This window comes from Lactuca serriola, chromosome 6, assembly GCF_051521515.1.
Source record: "Lactuca serriola cultivar US96UC23 chromosome 6, Lser_US96UC23_V15, whole genome shotgun sequence".
In the NCBI taxonomy this organism is placed as follows: Eukaryota; Viridiplantae; Streptophyta; class Magnoliopsida; order Asterales; family Asteraceae; genus Lactuca; species Lactuca serriola.
This window is the reverse complement of record NC_136413.1, coordinates 18319945-18343850: the sequence shown is the minus strand read 5'-3', so window position 1 is coordinate 18343850 and position 23906 is coordinate 18319945. Positions and strand designations below refer to the sequence as shown.

The 23906-nt window shown below is 36.8% G+C and overlaps 1 pseudogene; it reads right to left on the bottom strand.

Annotated features, from left to right (window-relative positions):
* Window positions 1–2856: 2856 nt before the first annotated feature.
* Window positions 2857–4160, bottom strand: LOC145058089 (zinc finger CCCH domain-containing protein 23 pseudogene; annotated as a pseudogene).
* Window positions 4161–23906: the final 19746 nt, after the last annotated feature.

Below are 23906 nucleotides of genomic sequence, written 5' to 3'. Positions count from 1 at the left end.
GAGAGTGTGTGTGTGTGTGTGTGTGTGAGAGAGAGAGAGAGAGATAAAGAGGCAGAAAGAAAGAAAGAAAGAAAGAAAAGGTGGTGAAGTTATTTCCTACGTGAACATGGGAAGGAAAAGGCAATGGTGGTCAGTGGCGGCGGTTAAGAGCGTTCCTGGAGGTGGTTGTATCTCCGGTGTCCAAATATTGATTTCAAGGGAGGCGAGGGACAACGAAAAGTTGGGAATGGAGAGTTAGGGTTTTTCTAGGTATCATAAGAGGTGATAGGTTTAATTGTTTAATGATTATTAATATATGTGAAAATAAATCATTGAAATTCATTTAATGTTTTCCTTATAAATACAAAATAAAATAATATGTGCAATATAGTCATTTTATGTTAGGCAAATGATGAATTATATAAACTAACAAGGGATGCAACGTACAAGTTTAAAATAAATGAAGGACGGTTCGAGTTAATTTTTTAATACGGGGACTACACATGCATTTTTGCACATGCACGATGGACGATTAATGTAATTTACCCTATAAAAAATCAAAACATATACTTACGAGGGATAACAAATCGAACAATCGTATCGTGTTTTTATCTGAGACGTTAATGTTTTATGTAGCACGAACACGAAACGATGCGATGTACTTTTTTAACTAACACAAAAACGAATCAATTAAAAAACAACAAACACGACACAACAAAGATAACCTAAAATAATAATCAATATATTTAATTAATATTTAATCATACATAACACGACGAACACTAAGCTAAATCGTGTCAATTTCATTTTCTAACTTTAAACACGATACATAATAATGTTTTTTTACACTAACCACAAACACGAAATCGAATTTAAATTTCATCTTAATTTTATTTTGTATCGTGTCAACAGTTTTCGATTTACCGCCCTAATACTTATCCACTCACACGCTCTACACCAAACATTTGAAGTACATATAAGAGCATCTCCAGTGGGGACTTATTTTATAGCTTTTTTATATTGATTCATGGCTTATTTACATTTAACAACGTTGGAATGAATTGCTTTTTGTGTATTTATATTGAACACTCCATATATATTGAGTTCAATATAGTGTCAAACATTAAACATTTAACCTCTTTTACTTTTAACATATTTTATATTTATCCCTTTAATTATATTATAGTTTTAAATATTTTTCATTTATATAACTATTTAATTATTTCTATCATAGTTTTTAATTTATGAAATATCTATGTATTAATTTATAATGATATCCTTAATTTAAAATATTTAATATTAAAATATAATATGTTTAAAGATAATTAATTAAATGAAAAAAAATATATGAACATCTTAGATAGATGATGGTCAATAAGTAAAATTCATAAAAAGTTATTAAAAAAGCTTACCCATTTGAGGATTTATTTAAGAGAAAATTGCAAATTCAATCAAATACATTAATTACTTTGTGGAAAATAGCCAAAAAAAATCGAAATTATAAAACTAGCTCTTAAAATCGCAGATGGACTAAGTCCATCTGTGATTTCGCATTTCCATCTGCGATTTTGTACATTCCATCTATGATTTTGTAGCTATTTTGTATAAAATGTTTTTTTTCTTCATTTTTCACTGTCTTTTTTAGAGAAACTCTCTCTTTCCACCTCCCGCCAGTTACAACGCAAACCAAATATTCATTCATTTTTTAGAGAGGTTTTAAACAAATTTTCCAAAGAAATAACAACAAAAATGATAATTTTTTGAAAAATTTTATATATCATAAGGTTGTTTCGTAGTTAAACCCTATCAATTTCGTAGTCAAAATAAAAAAACAAAAAACAAAAAACAAAACACACACAAAATCGCAGGTGTACAGAGAGGAAATCGCAGATTTTAGGTTGGAAAGGTTATATACAACGAAAAAAAACTCACCTGCGAACGTACAAATGGCTAAAGAACGTTTGTGCTAAAAATGCAATTTTGGTTTTTTTTGGCTATTTTCCACAAAGTAATTAGTATATTTGACTAAATTTGTAATTTCCTCTTTATTTAACTAGATGTTGAAAGTATTATAGTAATGAAGGGGCAAAAGTTTTAACTGATAGGATAGGTTCACCATTCGTGTAAGGCTAAAGGGATTGGTAACACTCTTAACATGTTGTCACATAGAACTTTTAAGTTTTTTTTCATGACACCTAAGTTTAACATGTCTAGCACAAAAAAAAATAGGGAGTAAAAATGTGATAATTTAATAGGTTTAATTGTGGAGAAAAAAATAAAAATATATAAAAAAATACAAATCAACCAATCAACATACATTCTCCTTCGTATTTCTTCTCTACTCTTGCTACACTCATTTACATGTTTAGCCCATGTCTATAATCCTCCTTAATAAATGAAATTTTTTTTGCCACATGTCAATCTCTCATTAGTTTTGACACTTGTCATTTTGTAGTATTTTTAAAATAAATATTATCTACTTTGTTAATTTTGTTTCAATTTTTAAAATTAAAATCATATACTATATATGTAAAGTATTAAATATCATTATAATATTAAATTACAATAAATATATTTCTTTTGTTCTTATTTTAAAATTATACATTAAAAAATATTAATAATTTACATTTTAATATTTGATCTTTTTTTAAACGGGTCTCACATCTAATAAATATAAAAATAAAATTTTAATTTACAAGACTTATAAGATTACGCAAGTGTCGAGCAATGACACACCCCCTCCTCCATTCTGTCTGGAGTCTGGATTTCTGCACATTCCAGCATTTTGTATTTCAACTAAAATTTATGTCCCTTGCTACCTGTATTTAATAAAATTGCCGGTAAAAAAAATTAAAATTTATGTGAAAATACACAGACTAATAGAAAGTATGATTGCCAATTTGTTAAACTACGTAGTTTTATACATAAGAAAAAGAGTTAAAAGTAAACGGAGATTACTTAATGAAAAAGACAATCCACGTGGCATTAGGATCTACAGCCATTTAATATTTTTTTAATATTCCACTTTCATTATCCTCATCCAAAATCCTAAATAGTAAATATATATACATTAATTAAAGGTCAAATTGACGTGCCGAGTTCACACACCACACGACTCACTGAGCGAGTTCTCCCTGCTGAGTTTAGCGTAAATCTGAGCTCTAACCCCTTTACCGGACTCCACCCTTTCCATCATCCGCTCCTCCGTCGCACCACCCTCTTCCCATACCTCCAACGCTTTCAATGACGGACGTGATGGAGTCGGTCGGACGGCGTATGGAATGTGCGGTGAACTATACGGCGATCCATTCATTAGACTCATCCCCAACCTCCTGGCCTTCCCAATTTGCAGATTCCGCATCGAGGAAGCCAGATCAGCGAATGGGTTAGGACCAAGAGACGATACAGGCGACATCGGTGGCGAATCCGTCGGGGTTGAGCAATGGGGGAAGTACAAAGTAGAAGTTGGCGACGAGCCGAAGTGAGAGTCTGTTACCAGTCGACGCGGAGAACCGTCGTACGACTCGTGACGATTCGAGTGAGTCGACACATGGTGACTCGGCGGCAAGATGCGAAGCTGTTCAGGAGTGTGCGCGAAGAAGCAGATTCTCCGGCGGCACTGGACGCCATCCTTACACGGCTGAGTACGGTAGCGCGACGGATGGAGCCAGCACTCAAACACACCGTGTGCGAACTCACATAAGTCGCCTTTCACACACGATCCCTTGCGAAACTCCGAACAAGGATTACCGGAATAATGAAACTTACGTGGATCACGGCGGCGAGCCTTCTCGCCGGGATGAGTGTACGGACAGTCAGTCCAGTCATGTGACCTCCCACGTGCACACCTCTTCACCTTGAACTCATACATACAAAACTGATCGTCCATTTGTACATCGCCGCACTCCTCCCCAACCTCATAAGCATGATCACCGTATTCCGCCATTTCCACGTTCGAAAGGAGGTGATGGAGCTGCATCGTAGTTAAGTCTTCAAACATGGCCGATCCGTCGTCGTTCATGGAGCTACCGGAGAACGGCAAGAAGGCATTCGCGCTTTGAACTTCTAGTATCATCTCCCATGGATGGTTGCCGGCGCCGCCAACTGACTGATGTAAATTAAGGGTTTCTCTCCCAGTGATCACCATTTCTTCCTGTCTTCTCTGTTCTCCGATCAGGGAGCTGATATATAAATCGACATCTTAACTATGGTTAAGTTAAAAGCTAACTATACAGGAAGGGAGTAGATAATACGACGGTCTGTGAGGAGCGTAACTGACGGTATGGATTTAATCCAAACTAGGCCCTACATAATCTAACTGCTGGAAATATTGTATTGTCCTTTCGTCTTATCCAAATATCACCATCACGCTCCACGTGTCCACTTTCGTACCCCATAAAACGACAAATTAGTTATCTCGCCAATTTATCGTGAAGATCTTTTTTTTACCTTTTTTGTCGCATATTGTGACTTGGGGTGATATTACAAGACAAAAAATAATAATATCCAAACCAAGTAACCTGCACTTCTTTTTGCAACGTGGGTCTGTGGGTGGGTGGTAGTTTTGATATTTGTAAAATATAATGGCATCAATGTAAATTCTATCACATACATCTTTAATTCTTTATGTGTTTATAATAAACGTACGCCATGACTCATATATAATGATTCCAGAATTCACAACATTATATGATGCGTTGGGTTATGGTTAGATGTATCTTGTAATATGGTGTCATATAGGTTAAATAACAAATTCCTATCCTATCCATCATGCATTATTCTCTCAAGGTGCTAATAACTCCTTTTCTTTCTTTCTTTTTTCTGTTAAATCTTGCAACAGCCAAGCATTTCGTCTTTGGGGTACTGATATCGGCTTAGTGTGGTATAATATCATTTTTGTAATCAACTCAAATCTATCTATCTATTTATCACTTATAAATGTTGTCATTCAAACTTATATCGTTAGAGGTAAATTGTTTTCTTAAAACCTTATTGATTTGAAACCTAATTTGAAACCTAAATGATATTTTATATTTCTTAATTAATAGCTTTTACATTATTTATATAATTTCCAATAACTTTATATATATATATATATATATATATATATATATATATATATATATATATATATATATATATATATATATAAAGAAAGAAAATATTAAATAAGAACCTCTAAAGGTTAAGAACCATTTAAGAACCGATTTCATTAAGGATATTTTTGTCTACTCCACTAATAGTTTTATTAAAACCTAGGGGGTGTTTGGCTTAGCTCAGCCAAAAGTCCTTTTTGGAAAAGAAAAAAAAAAGCAAAAGATGTTTGGCAAACTAGTTTTAAAAGTCAATTTTGAAGTTTTTTACACAAGGAAAATGAACTTTTTGGAAAAGTCAAGAAATCCTAACTTTTTGTAACTTTTCCAAAAAGGACTTTTGACGTTTGAAAAGCTAAGCCAAACACCCCCCCTACTTTCTTACACACACATAACTCATTATATCTCAAACCAAATCTAGATCTAGATCTGATCTCTGTCTCTCCTCCCGGCTAGCTTCAGTTTTTACTATAATCTTTGTATGTGATTTGTGTGTATTACTCAATCTTAAATGTGAGTTTCCAAACATCAATGTTGTGCTTGAAATATCAATGTGAGTCTTCATTGTCAAGAAAAACATTTTGATTGAAGAAAAGTGAAGAATTCTCTTCAAGTTTCTATGATTAAATGATGTCAAAGGAAAAAAAGATATGTGTTTTTTTGTTTGAGCAAAAAAGATGGATGTGGGTTTTTTTTTTTTTGTAGAGTTAAATGTATATTTATGTAATATTTTTATTTGTATTTATTCAACCATCTAATTTTCTTATTTATTTAATTGTAGTTTCTCTATTTTGATTATGTTTAGTTTCTCTTGTTTATTGATTGGATTGTCCTTAACAACACAATTACAAGACGAAATTTAAAAGATAACATTATTTTTAAAATTATATATGTAAACATGACTGACTTATTGTGATATGTTTTTCATATGAAAGTATTTTTCTATCCTACTACGACAAAATTACATTACATTTAAGAAAATATATATCATATATGATTTGTTTAACGTATATATCCACATATGTATGTTATAAAATTAAAATTAAATATTTATAAGTGTAAGAATTGAAAGGATTAAAATGATGCATCAAAATCAATTATTTATATGATATACATATCTTATATATATATATATATATATATATATATATATATATATATATATATATATATGGTTAGGTTCATGTGAGACAGCCTAATTTTGTGAAACCGTGAGACGCAATCATAACCATTCATTTAGTAGATAGAACAAAATCATTTTTAAAATGCAAAATAATTGAAAATTTTCGATTTTTTTCCAATATTATTTTTGGAATATATATTTTTCAAAAAAAATAAAAAATAAATACAAAAAAAAACATTTTTTACATATTTTAGTAGAATATTTAGAATATTCTACATATCTGGCAAATCTAGTAGAATATTCTAAACATTCTAAAAATCATATTAGAAATTTACAGTGTAATATTCTATTAGAATATTTCACGTATTTTAAAAAAAACGGTATTTTTTTTATTTTTTTAGGTAAATAAAGTTCCGAAAATAATAATTAAATTTTTTTTTTGGATTTTTCCTTTTATTTTGTATTTTAAAATTATTTTTAGATTTGGTCTCACGGTCTCATAAAATTAGCATGGTCTCAAATGAACCTGGACCTATATATATATATATATATATATATATATATATATATATATATATATATATATCAAACTATCATACTATACTTGTAAATGAGACATTTTTCCTTGAACCTCATTCATTTAAACCCCCCACAAAAATTTGTAAACACCTAATGCATTTGAAATCTCATATTTTAATGAATATCACTCAAAAGTCTCTTAATAATGATTAACAATTCAAAGGTTTTATAACTTATATAATATATTTAATAAACAATTAATGGATAGTCTACTATAAAAAGACTAATATCTTTGAGTAGACACACAAATATAAATTACATACAAAATTCACTAAGAAAACAAATTTAAAGTTTTTTGTGTTGGTTTGAGGGCTTTGGACCATTTTATTGGTTTAAGTTTTCTTTTTAGAATATCATAGTATTTTGTGGTTGCAATTTTAACATTATTAGATTAGATTAATGTTATCGATCATATGTTATAGAATGTGATATATATGATATTTAATTAACTATTGTATATATGTTTGTATGTTCGTGTTGCTTCAAAACAATAATTAATTAAAAATCATTGATACGTCATATTATCCATATTAGCCATGTAAGCAATGTTTTAAAACCCGGGTTTTTAGTTGACCCGGTGTGATGACCGGTTCACGGGTCAGCCAGTTCAACCGGTTGAACCGTCGGGTCAACCCGGTTTATGATCTTTTTCTATTTTTATATATTTTTACTTTCGTGCATAATGCATAAACATATAAAACTGATAATTTGATGTCCATAAAGTTTAAACATTGAAAAACATTGAAGAAACCGCAAACAACTCGTTGTTTTGGCATTCGCTACTTGTATCCAACTATCCAAACCCTATTAGAACGGGTCAATTTGGTTTTAACTGGTTCAACATAAGCGGTCGAACCACGGTTTAGGGGAAACCCGGCCGGTTCAATCCGGTCCGTAATTTTACAAAAAAAAACGTTCTTAATTGACCCGCCTTCTACCCCGGGTCACTGTCCAAGAGGTTGAACCGGCGGGGTCGACCCGGGTTTTAAAACATTGCATGTAAGTCTCTTTTAAAATGCAAATTGGCTATCTTATCACTTTATATTTTAGTATATATTTAACATTTTAATTATAATAATAAGTGATTTTTAAAAGTTTCTTTCACTTATTACTAATAATTGTATTTTAAATGAACATCATTATTGAAATTAGAAAATGATCGCAAAAGTAAAAATATAATTAATAAATCATAATAATTGTTAAAAATAACACTAAATAGATAATTATATTTAATTCTGTTAATGAGAAATGTGGGTTGATGTCAATGAATATTATTGTTCAAAATAATTGAGATTATATATATATATATATATATATATATATATATATATATATATATTAGTGTAAAAATATTATCTCAAAGTTAATGTCAATAACACAACCATTTGAAACATATATTTTTTTAATATTTTAACATGTGTTGCGCATCGCGCGAAAATTCGTCTAGTATACTTATAAAGGAAACATTTTTCTTTCATCACATTTATTTGAAACTCTCATGTATTTTTCTTTTCACTGAATTCATTTGAAACTCCCATGACTTCACAATTTTTTTCTAATAATTATTATAAGTTTGTTAAAAAGATTAAATAAATATCAAACATAAAGTGTAACGACCCAAAAATCAAGGGTAAAAAATTCATTTTTAATATAGAAAAAACATAGATATCATTTATGCCAACATCCAAAACATTGTTAATTAAAACATTTATCAGAGTTTATCCCAAGATCATTCATTGGGGAAATCATAGGTGTGTGCATTACGATCAACCCGAGCCCTCCTTTTTCCAAATTGATGATACCTGAAACCAAAGTTGTAAAACGTAAGCGCAAAGCTTAGTGAGTGTGACATCCCCATTTTCACGGCCAGAAAATACCGATTTTCTTATGCTTTGTTTTATAAAATCAGAGTAATCTTTTAAAGAAAACGGTTGCGGAATTTGTTCCCAAAACAAGATATGATAATAACTTATCATAACATTTCTCAAAGAGAATGTATTTTCATTTAATAATAAAACCTCGGGATGTCATGTTCCGATACAGACATATAAGCATAAACAGAACTTACATTCAATTATACTAATGATTTATATCTCCTTTAAATTTCTCTGTGAAATATATCTTCGTATCGATACATGTGATACAAAGAAAACTGAGTGGGTCAGGCTTGGGAGCCTGGTGAGCATATATGGTTTTCATCCTACAATATTATATCATAAATTTATAAATATAGAACATTCAAACTTGTACAATTTCACCATATAAAGGCAACTCTTATCCCACCCCATCGATCCTCACAACGACACGATCTAAACTCTCGTATCTAAAATTTACCTCTTTACCTGATCCCTATTCACGGATCTAAAACTATCCTCTTCACCCGATCCATACTCACGGATCTAAAACTAACCTTTTAAACTGATCCATACTCACCGATCTAAAACTAACCTTTTCCCTGATCCATACTCACGGATCTAAAACTACCTGATCCATACTTACGGATCTAAAACTAACCTCCTGATCTGATCCATACTCCCGGATCAATAATTGTACCCATTCCATACTCCCGGAATAGGGGCAATTAACTATACCTTAATCCTGATTTGATCCATACTCCTGGATCTATAACTGTGCCCAATCCATACTCCCGGACTAGGGACAATTAACTTAATCTTAATCCATATCTGATCCATACTCCTGGATCTATAATTGTGCCCAATCCATACTCCCGGACTAGGGACAATTAACTTAGTCTTAATCTATACTCCCGGATTAATAACAAGTTTATCTCGTTTCCTATTCCATATTCTCAGATCTAAATACAATCTCTTGATCTAATCCATACTCATGGATCTAAAATTAACCTCTTGATCTGATCCATACTCACGGATCTCATGTACCCATGACCTACCCAACATATTCGTAGATACAAAATATATATACAGTTTAACTCATTAAAACCTATATAGTTCATCCATTCCATACTCATCTCAAATAAACAAACAATATATAAACACATAGCACGTATTTCATAACAAATACTTAATATTTATGTGTTAGAAGAAAGTGACCACACGCTCACACATATAAACATCTTTATATTATACACATAGCACATATTTCATAGCAAATACTTAATATTTATGTGTTTAGAAGAAAGTGACCACACGCTCACCCAAACATATACTTAATACATTCAAACAATACTTGTATTATACCCGTGTTTATGAAAGGGACTATACACCCACACATATAAACAACTTTATATTATACACATAGCTCGTATTTCATAGCAAATACTTAATATTTATGCGTTAGAAGAAAGTAACTACACACTCACTTGATTAGAAGATGATCGGACAGCACTACGACTTGTAGAAGTAGTATTCTTCGGTAGATCTGGAAGATCTTCACAAAAACCGGACTCCTCGCAGGCAGAGCTTCGGCTCGGGAATTGCACTTCTCGGGATCTTCGGGGCCTCGGGACTTGCTTCGGGGCTCGGGAATGATACCGGGGCTTCGGGGTATAAGTTGCACGCAAAACGAGGTAAAAACACGAGAGGAAGGAAGAATGGAGCAATAGAACTCGACTGCCCTCGACTTCCTTTTATAGGGGGCTGGAAACCCGAACTACGCTGGGCGTAATGGGGATAAGGCCGGTGACTCCCCCCCCCCCTTCCGGTTAATATCGAATTTATATTTAAATTAAATATCGAAAATATTTAATAAACTTCAAAAATTCATATCCTCCTCATACGAACTCCGTTTTCGACGTTCTTTATATCCCCGCGTAGGTGAGACTATGATCTACAACTTTCGTTTAGACTCCGTCGGCAAATTTTGACTTTATTTTTTATTATTTATTTTTAGTAGGCCGGGACAGGATAACTCGGTTATAAATTCATAACTTCTTCATCCGACGTCCGTTTTCGCCTATCTTTTATCGTTTTACTACAATTAATTAGATCGTTGATTCTCATTTAGATTGTTTCGGCTAAAAACCGCTCGGTCTCAAATCAAGTATTCAGGCTGCATACCGCTAAGTCGAAACTTCGAAAAATCATAACTTCGTCATACGAAGTCAGATTTGGGCGTTCTTTTTATGCACGCTCACGGTTTAACGTATTCTACGACTTTCATTTAGATTGCTAAGTCTAAATATCGCTCTAACGTAAATTCACTTTTTACGTCACGCTGTGTCGTGCCGGTTCTGTCGCGAAACTTCGACAGGTCATAACTTCTTCGTTATAACTCGGATTTCGGCGTTCTTTATATGTACGGAATCATTGTAACATATACTACAACTTAGTTAAGATTATTCATTCTAAATAATCTTTTATCAAAAAGTCATTTTTGATGCTTATCGTCTCTAAATTGACTAGCCCTGATCTACGGGCGTTACAGTGAGTCCCCCAGAGCATACCCCACACACAATCCACGTAACACATATCACGTATCATATTAGGTATGCAAGCTATCTCTACCACATAATACAGATCAATTAGCTATAAAAGCTACATCTACCACCTATCACATATCAATTAGCTATAAAGCTATCTCTACCATTAGACATAAAGGTTATCTCTGCCATCAGCCATAAAGGCTATCTCTACCATCATCCATAAAGTTTGTCTCTACCATTAGTCATAAAGACTATCTCTACCATTAGCCACAAAGGCTATCTTTACCATCAATCATAAAGGCGCTATCTCTACCATCAATCATAAAGGCTATCTCTACCATTTGTCATAAAGGCTATCTCTACCATCAATCATAAAGGTTGTCTCTACCACATAACATTGCATAAAAAAATGCCACACACCTCTACACAACAAATATACCAACTAACATAAAATGGGCCGGCCTTGGTGCCTTAGACCCATTGGTATGGTGAGAAGACTCACCTCTCGAATGCTGAACTGATAAGCTGAAGTCAGATATATCCCACATGTTGCTCCTTCTCAACTGCCCATAATTATCAGGTGATTAACTTGACACAATCCCATAAATACCCTCAGGTCAACCCTGGACAAAGTAAAGATCCACCGTCAAGGTTAACAGTTTATGTTGACCTCAACTCGTCGAGTACACCCAACCACTCGTCAAGTTCCTTGCTTAACTCGCCAACTTGCCGAGTCACTTGAATGACTCGTCAAGTTCCATAATGTTTGCGTCCGCAAACCCTCAACCGCAAACTCCTGACCGAGAACCCTTTGGTTGTAAACCCCTTGGCCGTAAACCCCTTGGCCGACTCATCGAGTTGATTAAAGGACTCGGCGAGTCCCTTTAGTCCTTCTCGTTTTCAGTCCTGTATAGTGGAAACCAAAGCTCCAAATCACATATCCAACCACTTATGGTGTAGTTACCATGTAAAGTTGCAAGCTTTAGATATTATGCAAGGCATCCAAGGCTAGAAACACTTAATAAAAGCTTGACAAGGGACTTAGAGCATGAAGGGGCCAAGACTCGATAAAGTTGGCAAGTTTAAGTCCCCAAAGGCCCTGAGATATCCAGATCTAAGGTCATATGCTCATAACAAACTCAAATCCAAGAATGATACCAAACCATGCTAATAATGGCCATAAACTTCCATGGAAGTAAATATAAGCAATGAAAAGCCAAGGTTTCGACTTTATACCTTAAAGTAGCTGAAACACTGGAGGAAATCCTGGATCTACTGCTTTCCATTCAATACAACCTCTTCAAGCTTCAAGTTCATTCCAAAAGAGCACCAAGAATCACTCTCTAAGCTCATACACACACACACACTTAAAGAGAGGGAGGGCGCGAACTAGGGTTTCTCTGGACAAAGGGGGATAAGGGAGGCTGCAAACGAGACATAAGTCCTTTAAATAGGGTACCAATCCCTAAAATTTAGGGTTTCCTCTACAGCGCCTACTCGCTAAGTCGGGGCCTTCTGACTCGTCGAGTAGGGTCAAAATCTCGCGGTCCTTTAAATGACTCTACTCGCCGAGTTGGGGCTCCCAACTCGCCGAGTCCCGACACTAAAACCCTAAAAACTTGCATCCATTACGCAATTTCTGGAACAGGTGTTACATAAAGTGTAATCATATATAAACTAAATTTCAATATTAAAAATAATATTTTTACTTATACTTACAAAATTATGTTTTTTGACTTTTAACATATTATACTTAATTTATTAGTTTTAATATATTATTGGATGTAAACCATTATCATTTTAAAGATATAAGTTTTGAACAATTTATATAAAATACTTAAATTATAAATTTAAATATAACATTACAGGATCAACTTAAATATAAATTTTAGTTTAACTTACATAACCCAAAGAATATTTTGTAAATTTTAAAACTGATAAATTGTATTGTCTTTCTAATAATGATTATAAGTTGGTTAATGTAACACCCATAAATTTTTACGCCAAATTTAATCTTTTCAAACATACATAAAAATCAATTAGCATTTGTTTACAAAAATGTTTTCAAATCATTATTCATCAGAGTGTCCCAAAATCATATCATAAGGATGAGGAGAGGTACGGTCACACCTTCTCCTTGCCACGATCTCCTGAAGTACCTGAAACAATAAACTGAAAACTGTAAGCCCGAGGGCTTAGTGAGCTACCCCCAAAATACCAATACCACACGACAATACCATAGTAGCAATAATCAATCAATCAACACGCATACTGGTCCATCGGCATGACTGGACCGCCCTACAGGGCCTACAGTCTACCTGGATCTATCCCGAGCCTTCGGCATGACTGGTCCGCCACGTGGCCTACAGTCTCCCCAGACCGCTCATAGGGTATGTTGGCCTTCAGCACAAAGACCCTCTTTTCAAGCTTCAAATACACAATGGGCACACACACACAAATTAGGGTTCTCAAGGACTCTCTAGAACTGTAAAGAGGCCCAAGGGAGGCTAAGGTTCCTTTAAATAGGGTGCAAACCCCCGGGATTTAGGGTTTCATCTGCCAGGTCCTACTCGCCAAGTCCTAATATGGACTCATCGAGTAGGTCACTTAACTCGCGATCCCACTCCGCTGCTACTCGACGAGTAGGGCAACCAACTCGTCGAGTACGGCCTAACCCAAGAAATCCTGTTTAAGACAATACTTGAGAATCGGGGCGTTACAACTCTCCCCCAATTGAACTAGACTTCGCCCTTAAAGTCCGATGGAATAAACAATGTCGGGTAATGCTCGTGCATCTCCGCCTCCGACTCCCATGTCCACTCGGATCCCTTCCGATGTTCCCACCGTACCCTTACTAAAGGTATTTTCTTGTTCCGCAGAATCTTCTTCTTTCTTTCCAAAATAGCCACAGGCTTCTCCACATAGTTCAGGCGCTCATTGACCTGAATATCATCCAACAATACCACTGCTTCCTGGTCCATAATGCATTTTTGCAATTATGAAACATGGAATGTGTTGTGGATCTGGCTAAGCTCCTCCGGAAGCTCTAGCCTATAAGCCACCCTGCCAACCCTGGCAACAATCCTGAACGGCCCAATGTAACGGGGACCCAATTTTCCCCTCTTCCTGAAGCGGATCACACCCTTCCAGGGTGAGATCTTCAGGAGAACCATGTCACCCACCTGAAATTCTAGTTCAGATCGGCGTCGGCCGGCATAACTTTTCTGCCGATTCTGAGCGGTCTGCAAACGCTGTCTAATCTGTTGTATCTTTTCGGTAGTCTGCAGAACTACCTCTGTCCGCCCCATTACCTTGTGCCCAATCTCACCCTAGCAGACTAGGGTTCTACACTTCCGACCATACAACAACTCAAAAGGCGGGGCGCCAATACTGGAATGATAGATGTTGTTGTAGGAGAACTCTGCAAGCGGTAGGTAGGAATCCCAACTCCCACCAAAATCAATAACGCACGCCCTCAACATATCCTCGAGGTTCTGGATGGTCCGCTCACTCTGCCCATCTGTCTGCGGATGGAAAGTTGTATTAAAATGCAGTCGCGTACCCAGTTCCTTGTGGAACTTCTGCCAAAAACGGGAAGTAAACCTGACATCCTGATCGGAAACGATAGAAACTAGAACCCCATGGCGAGAGACAATCTCGCTGACATACATGTCGGCCAATTTCTCTGCCGACGAACTCTCCCGTATGGCCAAGAAATGGGCACTCTTGGTCAACCGATCCACGATGACCCAAATAGCATCAAACCCATTCGCCGTCCTCGACAACTTTGTAATGAAATCCATCGTGATCTGCTCCCATTTCCACATGGGAATCTCCAGAGGCTGCAGCTTGCCATGCGGCCTCTAATGCTCAACCTTGACCGTCCTACAGGTCAGGCACCTCTCAACATACCCAACGATTTCTCGCTTCATTCCGAGCCACCAATAACTCAAGCTCAAATCACGATACATCTTGGTGGCCCCCGGATGAATAGAAAAATGAGACTTATGAGCCTCCTCCATCATTGTCTACCGAACCCCTCCAGACATCGGAACCCATACCCTACCGTATCGGGTCAATAACTCGCGACTATCCTGAACAAACCGGGCGCTCTCGCACTTAATTCTCTCAAATTTCCAGTTCTCCGGTCTCATACCCTCAACCTGAGCATCCCTAATCAAGCTCACAAGCAGGGACTCCACCGCTATCCTCATACACCTTGCTGGGGTAGAAGACCCAACTAACTTGCGACTCAAGCATCCGCAACGACATTTGCCTTACCAGGATGGTAAAGGATCTCACAATCAATGTCCTTGATCACATCCAGCCACCTGAGCTGCCTCATATTCAGGTTCGGCTGATCCATGATGCGCCTTAAACTCTTGTGATCCGTATATATAGTACATTAGACCCCGTACAGATAATGCCTCCAAAATTTGAGAGCGAAAACCACTGCTCCCAACTCAAGATCGTGCGTAGGGTATCTCGTCTCATGCGGCTTCAGCTGCCGCGATGCATAGGCTACCACTCATCCTCTCTGCATGAGGACTGCCCCCAAGCCCGTGATAGATGCATCACAAAACACTACAAAGTACTCGACTCCTTCGGGGAGTGTCAACACTGGCGCCTCACATAAACACTGCCGGAGGGTCTCAAATGCCCTATGCTTCTCAGGGCCCCACCAGAAATCCACCCCCATTTCTCGTAAGATGAGTGAAGGGTACTGCGATCTTGGAGAAATCTTGAATAAATCTCCGGTAGTACCCTGCTAAGCCCAAGAAACTCCTGATGTCTGAGGGAGATCTCGGAGTCTCCCACTGCATAACCGCCTCCACCTTGGCCGGATCGACCAAAATCCCCTCCTGATTAACAAGATGTCTGAGGGTTGATCCCTATCCCGCGTATCCACCACGTACGCTAAATAACCGACACACCCATGCTGTATATACTGTCGAGCCCTGGCTGCCGAACAAAACCCTGATCCCATCCTGGTGCCCTCACCATATACCACCAGTTCTCCCCCACTTGGGGCTCGAACTACCACTCGCTGACCTTCACAATCGATCATGACGCCAAATCGACTGAGCCAATCCATCCCTACGATCACGCACACTTCCCCTATGGGAATAGGAATCAAATCTATCGGGAAGGGCACCCCGAAAATATCCAACTCGCATCCCTGGTAGACCGAAGAAGCAGAAACCCCGTGCTCGTTGGCGATCGAGACTCGCAACGGGCATGCAAGCTCCTCTACCAGCACACTAAACCCTCTACTGAAAATCCGAGATACGAACGACCGACTCGCCCCCGAGTCAAATAATACCAGAGCAGACAAAGATTTCACTAAAAACGTACTAGCAACCACATCCGGTACCGCCTTGGCCTCCTCGGCCGTGAGTTGGAAGGCGCGACCCTGAGCCTTCGGAGGTTCCACCTTGACTGGCCACCCATCTCTAAACCTCACAGTAGTTGGCGCGGTACCAACCTGATGACAATGGTAACAAATCCTCATATCTGTTGGAGGGGCGAACTGACGGCAGTCCCTGGCATAGTGCCCCTCCTTGCCACATTTGTGGCACCCACCTCCTGCTTGACAAACTCCCGAATGACCCCTGCCACACTTTCCACAAGTGCGGCTCTGCTAACTCCCAACCCGAGTATCAGCAGCCTTAAACTGCTTAGGCATCGGCTGAGACTGTGCTGGTGCCTGACGCTGCTCCTTCAGCTTCAGCTCTAACTCCAACTTACGCCGCCTCGCGGCTTCCTGAAGATCCAGGAGGGTATCACATCGTTGTGTAGACACAAACTGTTGAATATCAGCCTTGAGCATACTCAGATAACGAGTCATTTGAGACTGCTCTAAAGCAAACTTTGGGAAAAACATAGCCCTCTCCGTGAACATACGGGTAATCTCCATCACAGACTCCCCATCCTGTCTCAATGTCAAAAGCTCCTGAGCAAGCTGCTCCTACTCAACGCGCGGAACGTAGCGGGTGCGGAACATGTCCTGGAACTGCTCCTAAGTAACAGCAACTCTTTGATCATCAATATACAACCCTGTCATCAACCTCCACTATTCCTTTGCCCCAAGCCTCAGCAGGTTCAGGGCACACCTGACCTTATGGTCAGCAGGACATGAACACGTGAAGAAACATCCCTCCACGTCATATAACCACCTCATAGCCCTGATCGCATCCTGTGTATCATCAAACATTGGGGGCTTCATATTATCAAAGTCCCGGTACTGGAAAGCCCTGATGGCTCCTCCTCCAACCCCTACCGCAGTTACAGCCGAAGTGGCTGCAGCGACAATTGTCTCCGCTAGAGCTGCATATCGCTCATCAAAGTACTCAACCATCACGGTCTTAATCGACCCAAACATCTCTGGCAGTTGCGCTCTAAATGCCGCAACAATCTCGTCGTGCATAATCTCCCAAATCCTGGCATCCAACTCTTCGGTCCCTATCCTGTACCACGGGCTCAGGTGCTACTGGCACCTCCAGCCCTCCGTCTCCCGACCCCGATCCTGATCCTGATTCGGATCCGGATCCGGATCCAGAAGCAACACGCCTCGTCACCATCATACTAGAGTATATATACAAGTCATCTGATAAATAACATAATATCGGGGGACCAAAACCCACAAACCCTAGGGGTTGTGATTTCCTTGCTATGCGTATGGGTCATGTGCTTTCAGTAGTATGGGCCCATACTACCTTCCACACCTACCCATATTTGTCTCAAGTATCACCACAACGCCCTAGCAATATTGTCAACATAGAATGCGCTCAACCCTCACTTCTAGAGGAATACTAACTATCTCCCATCTAGTCTCACCACTTCTCATGACTCACACATCCATGAAACTTCCATCATCCCCTGCAGCGCTAGTGCATGCTAGCTACACATAACGCTGGACCCAATAGACTTTCGAATATCCAATCCTACCCGAAGGCCGAATCAACATTCTCAGGCTATAAGGTCTTTATTATGCACAGTCGTGATGCATACACCAAACATCTCCAGTTATGATGTCAATTCCACATACAAGAAACCCTAGGCTAATAGGCATCATATAATCAGGAAAATCTATCATGCGATTCCTGAAGATCCCTAGCCTAGCACTAGCATGCTGTTTTAACATATCATAATATCAAATAACTGTATGGTATTTTGGGGTTTACTTACATGCTCCGACTGATCGTACCCTCTGCACCCTCCATCCTTTATTTTGAAAACCATTTTAAAACTTACTTTCAAAAAAAATCTCCTTGATTTGAGACTGGATTCACACGAGTGTTCCTCCAATTCACTCAAACCAAGGCTCTGATACCAACTTGTAACACCTATGAATTTTTACGCCAAATTTAAACTTTTCAAACATACATAAAAATTGTTGGATTAATGTCTAAGTCCATAACTATAATTGGTGAGACTTGACCCAACCCGGCATGGTACATTTGGGTTGCATGGCATCATGCATTTGGATATACTATAATGAGAGAAATAACACTTAAGGTTGGTTAATATATTATAAGTTCTGATATATTAATAAGATTATTTAATTAGTATTGATCAAGAATTAATCTAGGATTAATTAAGTGATCAAAAGAAGACTAATTAAATATATGGGTTGATTGTGTAAATCATCCATACTTATATAGTGGGCTAATGCTCCATGGATTATCTAGTTGGGCTAAAACCCATATGATGCTTAATGGATGCTCCATGGTGTTTTGTACCCATGGATCATGGAAATGAAAGGCCATGTCAATTAGGGTTTACATGGTGTAACCCTAACTATATATGCATCTTATTCTTGACCAAAAATAGCACTAGTATTATTCTAGAGAAGGGCTAGCCGACTTCAAGTGTTCTACATTTCTCTCAAGGTTATTCCAAAAGCAATTGATGTTGTGTGAACCATTTGAGGTGTCACACTTGGGGCACTAGGCACTTAAGCTTCATGAAGACTTTCTACATCAAAGAGGTATGTATTCTATCTTGTTATATTCATTGTTTTGTATGCTAATTTAGGATAATACCTTGGAAAGTTCATGTTTGCATGTATAATAGAGAAAACATAGATCCAAGGTATTTAGTGTTGCATTTACACTTAGGAGTGTTAGAATGCTCAACACCCAACAGTGGTATCAGAGCCAGGTTTGTTTTCAATTATACTTGATGCAAATTGCTGAAAAATGCTGAAAAAAATTGATTTTCTGACTTTCTGGGCACTGGACTCGCCGAGTCCATTGATGAACTCGCCGAGTCCATGAGGAAAATCATCCTACTCGTTGAGTAGGTTCATGCACTCGACGAGTAGGAGCCCCAGACAACATATTTTCGAGTTTTATTTGCTGGAATTTGACTAGGAACATTACCTTAAGATGTTTTTGGACTTATAAACTTGTTTTTAATGTGGTAATGTTCATGCTAATCCAATTTCAAAGATAATTGTCAATATATTCATGTTTTGTATTAGTTTAAAGTTTAGACTAATTACATGGAAAAGTTTGATTTGAATTATCTTGTTCGTATGAGTTGCTTAGATTAATAGGAAGTTATGTGAAATTGTTGTTTTCAATCCAAATTAATCTAAGAGTTGATTCTAAAATGTGTTTTTGTAACTTGTCCTCAAGTTATATGAAAAGTCACATTTAAGTTTCATAAAACTCATAAAAGTTGGCAATGGTTACAAAAATGAAGAGTCTTGTCCTTAAGTTATGGAGGTTCAAGAGTCACTTCATTAAGTAATAAAATGTGTAACCTTAATTAATTCCATAAGTTACAAAATAAAGAAAAGTTACATTCTTTTATTAGTTTGAGGTCTTCCATAACTTGTCCTCAAGTTATGGAACTTGAAGAGTTTCTGGATTAAAACTACTTTAAACACATAAGTTATGGAATTAATTAGTTTTGAATAGTTTCAAAACTTGCCCTCAAGTTTTGGAATTTGAAAAGTTTTCACTTATGAATACTTTAATTCCAAGTTAGCCCTTAGAATTTTAAAAGTTAAAATTCAACCCTTATACTTATAATATTATAAGTCAATAATATATATATAAGAGTAAAGTCAGTCTTACCGTTAGTAGGCCTCCTTCACGAAGCCAGTCTTTAAGAGGGGGTATAAGGTTACTGCCTATAAAATGGCAGTTTAATGGGTGTCCACTTTCACCCACCGCTTCCTTGACTAGTGGAGGGTCGTTAGCCCAACGGGTAGGACAAGGACTATAATTCTCCCTTCATTAAAAGTATTAATGATAAATACTAAGTAACTAAACCTTTTATAAATACCCAATCTTAGTTACTTAGGAAAATATGAATAAGGTGCTAATCCATGAAACTACACTTTGCACTTTATTTAAGTCGGTTAGTGGAGCGTGTGTGGTTAACCGGCACACTAACTCGTATTTAACAAGGTAGGCAAAGGGTAACTTAATGTTTATCATAGTATCAATGGAGCGTGTGTGGTTAACCGGCACATCGATTGAGGGGTAAACACTTAAGGGTACCAAGTAATTTGCATGGTTACTTCACACCTTGTTTTGTGATCCTCGGCATCCCAGTCACAAAACCTAAAGGGCACACTCGAGATTGAAACATTCCATTGAACAGTTCAATGAATCTCAAAGATCTAGGAGTTTCAAAACCAATTAAAACCTAATAATACATTTCGTTTATCTTGGTGGAAATTGGTGAATCGTCATTCACCTACCTTCAAATATTTTATAGCTTGGATTACGGCATCCCTCTTCCAAGTTATATAAGTATTGTGTTGGGTCCTAGCCTTAATATTTCATATTGGGTGTTATATTAAGGACTTTAAATCAACTATTCTTGAATATCTCCCAAAAGATGTCTGGTTTAGACATTTATGATCTTCCCAAATCTCTTGAAACAAGCTTTCCTAAATGAAGATGATGTCCCATGGAAATCATACTTCTTTCACCTCCTCCAGTTATTCTCCTTAACCCACAAGCTCAAGGTCACTAGAGCCCTATTGGGAAGGCAAGGTCTAGGTGTGATCACATCTTGGAGATGTAGTTACATATTGACAAGCCGGGAGAGTTGGGTGTCAAAGTCTTGAGAAAGTTGGTGGTTCAATCACTTTCTAAGTCACATAGTGAGCTCCTTTGGGACTCCTATGAAATAGACTATGACAAGACCCTTAATGATCTTATCTATTTGCTAAGATCAACTTCCTAAAACTTTATGGACATTGACAATAATGACATTGCATATCCAGTAAAGCTCTCTCTTCCCAATGGAAAGGGATCGGCCATAGTCAACTCGGTTGACCAAATGGTAAAGAGAGAGGCTAAGTCTGAGATTGTCTCATTATCAAGGGTCCATTGCCAAAGGAATGGGCATTAGTTGCGAAGCTGCCTAATTTTACCTAAGGATGTTTGACTCTACTTCAGGTAAAATCCACTATCTAACTCTGCTAAGTTTCTATTCTGAGATTCTTGATACATGATGTGACTGGGTCACATGTTGATGGTTTAAGAATCAAAGAAAAATGAAGAAACTTAAAGAAAGAATATGTTGAATCTGATCGCGTAGATGGATTTCTATAGCATAGTTTGAAGATCGGACTCTTGAGCTACTTCTTAGGAGTTATGAGATATTGCTTAGGAATAGATAACAACAAAGTTTTCATGCTCTTTTGCATTGTAAGGATAGTTTTTCCGCAAAGTTTTTAAAATAAAAGGAAAAATGATGATTTTATTTATTTTAAAATATCCTTACAATGGCATTTGAGGAAAAATTGTTGCTTATATGATTCCATTAATAGCAAGAGTGGAAATATGAAATTGATTCTTTCATTTGTGGTAATGTCTAAATTTACCAAATAAGGAAAGATCTTCATCACCCAAGTTTGAATTGGACTGGAACTTGGAATCATGCAAGTTGTATAGCATGATGGATGAGAATTTTTCATCTTGGAAAATTAAAGACTAGTTCCTTGTTCACATGTATATGTGATTCAAGTGAAGGACTAAGGGATTGAGTAGACATTCTTGTGCACTGGTCAAGTCCACCACAAAAGATCGATAAGATTATTCGTCATAATTTACTAAACCTCAGTAAATATGGTTATACTTAAAAGCTTAAGTGTAATTCTGAGACATTGGAAAAGGTTCCAATGTATGACAGAGCGAATAAGAAGAATCAAATTAAGCAGAAGGATAAAAGTTTCTCAAATCTAAGAAGATGGGAGAGTACTTTAGTATCATGTAATATGATCATCTTAATGATTAAGAAACCATATCAAAATTAGTTCTCTAAGGAAATCTTAGTGCATTCTTATGACTAAGAAGAGGAACTTGAATTGTTGAAATGGTTAAATCAAGAAGATGAGTCATACTTCGTTCCAATACAATTCTTAGAGTCATACTCCAAGATTGTAACTTGAGTGACATGTCTTAGAGAAGGTTTAAAACACATGTCAAATGTAAGAGTAAAAGTTTTCTACTCTTGTACATTTGAAATTGGTAAGTTGTGATGTTTTGGATAAAACAAAGACCAACTAAGGCCAATTGTGTGAAGTGTTTGTCTTGATTAGAATCCACACTATCTATTGGATGTTTGACAAGGGAGTCTTATAGGTCAAGAGGACAGTGGGAGTCTTAAAGGTCTTGAAAGTCTTAAGAACTAATCAAGAATAAAACCTGAAGTTCTTCACTAGCACACGACTTGAGGTTTATAACCTATCGTGTTGACATATTATGTGCCCATTCTAGTTAAAGTTTGCTTTTCATATGAGTTATTAGAGTTCTCAATTGGTTGCACAACAACTTAGAAGCAATGACAGGCCCTTGAGCTGCCAGGTGGCAAAAAATCAAGATTGAGTTCAGTCCATATGAGTTTGGATTTGTCATTATGCTTGTCTTGTGACTATGGTTTTGACAATTCACATGGATAAGAACACATGCACCATTAAATATAAGTGTCATAAGGTTTCTCTCCGATTCATGAAAATGATGGTGAGGAAACACTTTCACTAAGTAGATTTTAGCTAGATAGCAATTGTGATATTTGCATTCTCAAAGTCGTTAGTGGAGCGTGTGTGGTTTACCGGCACACTAACATGGACTTGTGAGAAGTGGCAAAGGTCTAGACAATTGAGACTATGATTACGACATCCCTTTTCATAGTTCTAAAATTGTTTAGATACACCTGTGAGCTATCTAAAAGAGGCGTATGATTTTGATAAAGTTTTATCAAAGCAATCTAGTATCAGAAATCTGAACTTTGGTAAGAAAGTCAATAAAGTATTGATTTCTAGAAGTCCAGCTAATTTCTGAGTACATGTTAAAGCTAGTGGGAGCATAAGTGTTATGCTAATAATCATCATGTTAGTGGGAGCATGATAATTATGATAAAGGTTGCAAGTTAGCAATGTTAATTATAGAAAACAAAAGTTTCAATTGGGAAAGAGTTGTTTTGCTATAATTAAGGGAGAGGAAATTATTATACTTCATCTCAAATCTATAAGTTTAGATCGTGAGGTTTTAATCATTTAGTCAGGGATATATATGAATTTCATGTTGGAATGGATCAACATAAGGAAATTCTGTATATGGGTCCATTATTTGCGTTCTAAAATTTGATTATGATTACGACATCCCTTTTCATAATCGAAATTATGAGAACTTGGCAAATAGAAATGGAAATGTTATAGCAAAAGACTGGTTTAGTCTTTATGTGAGACATCATGAATCGT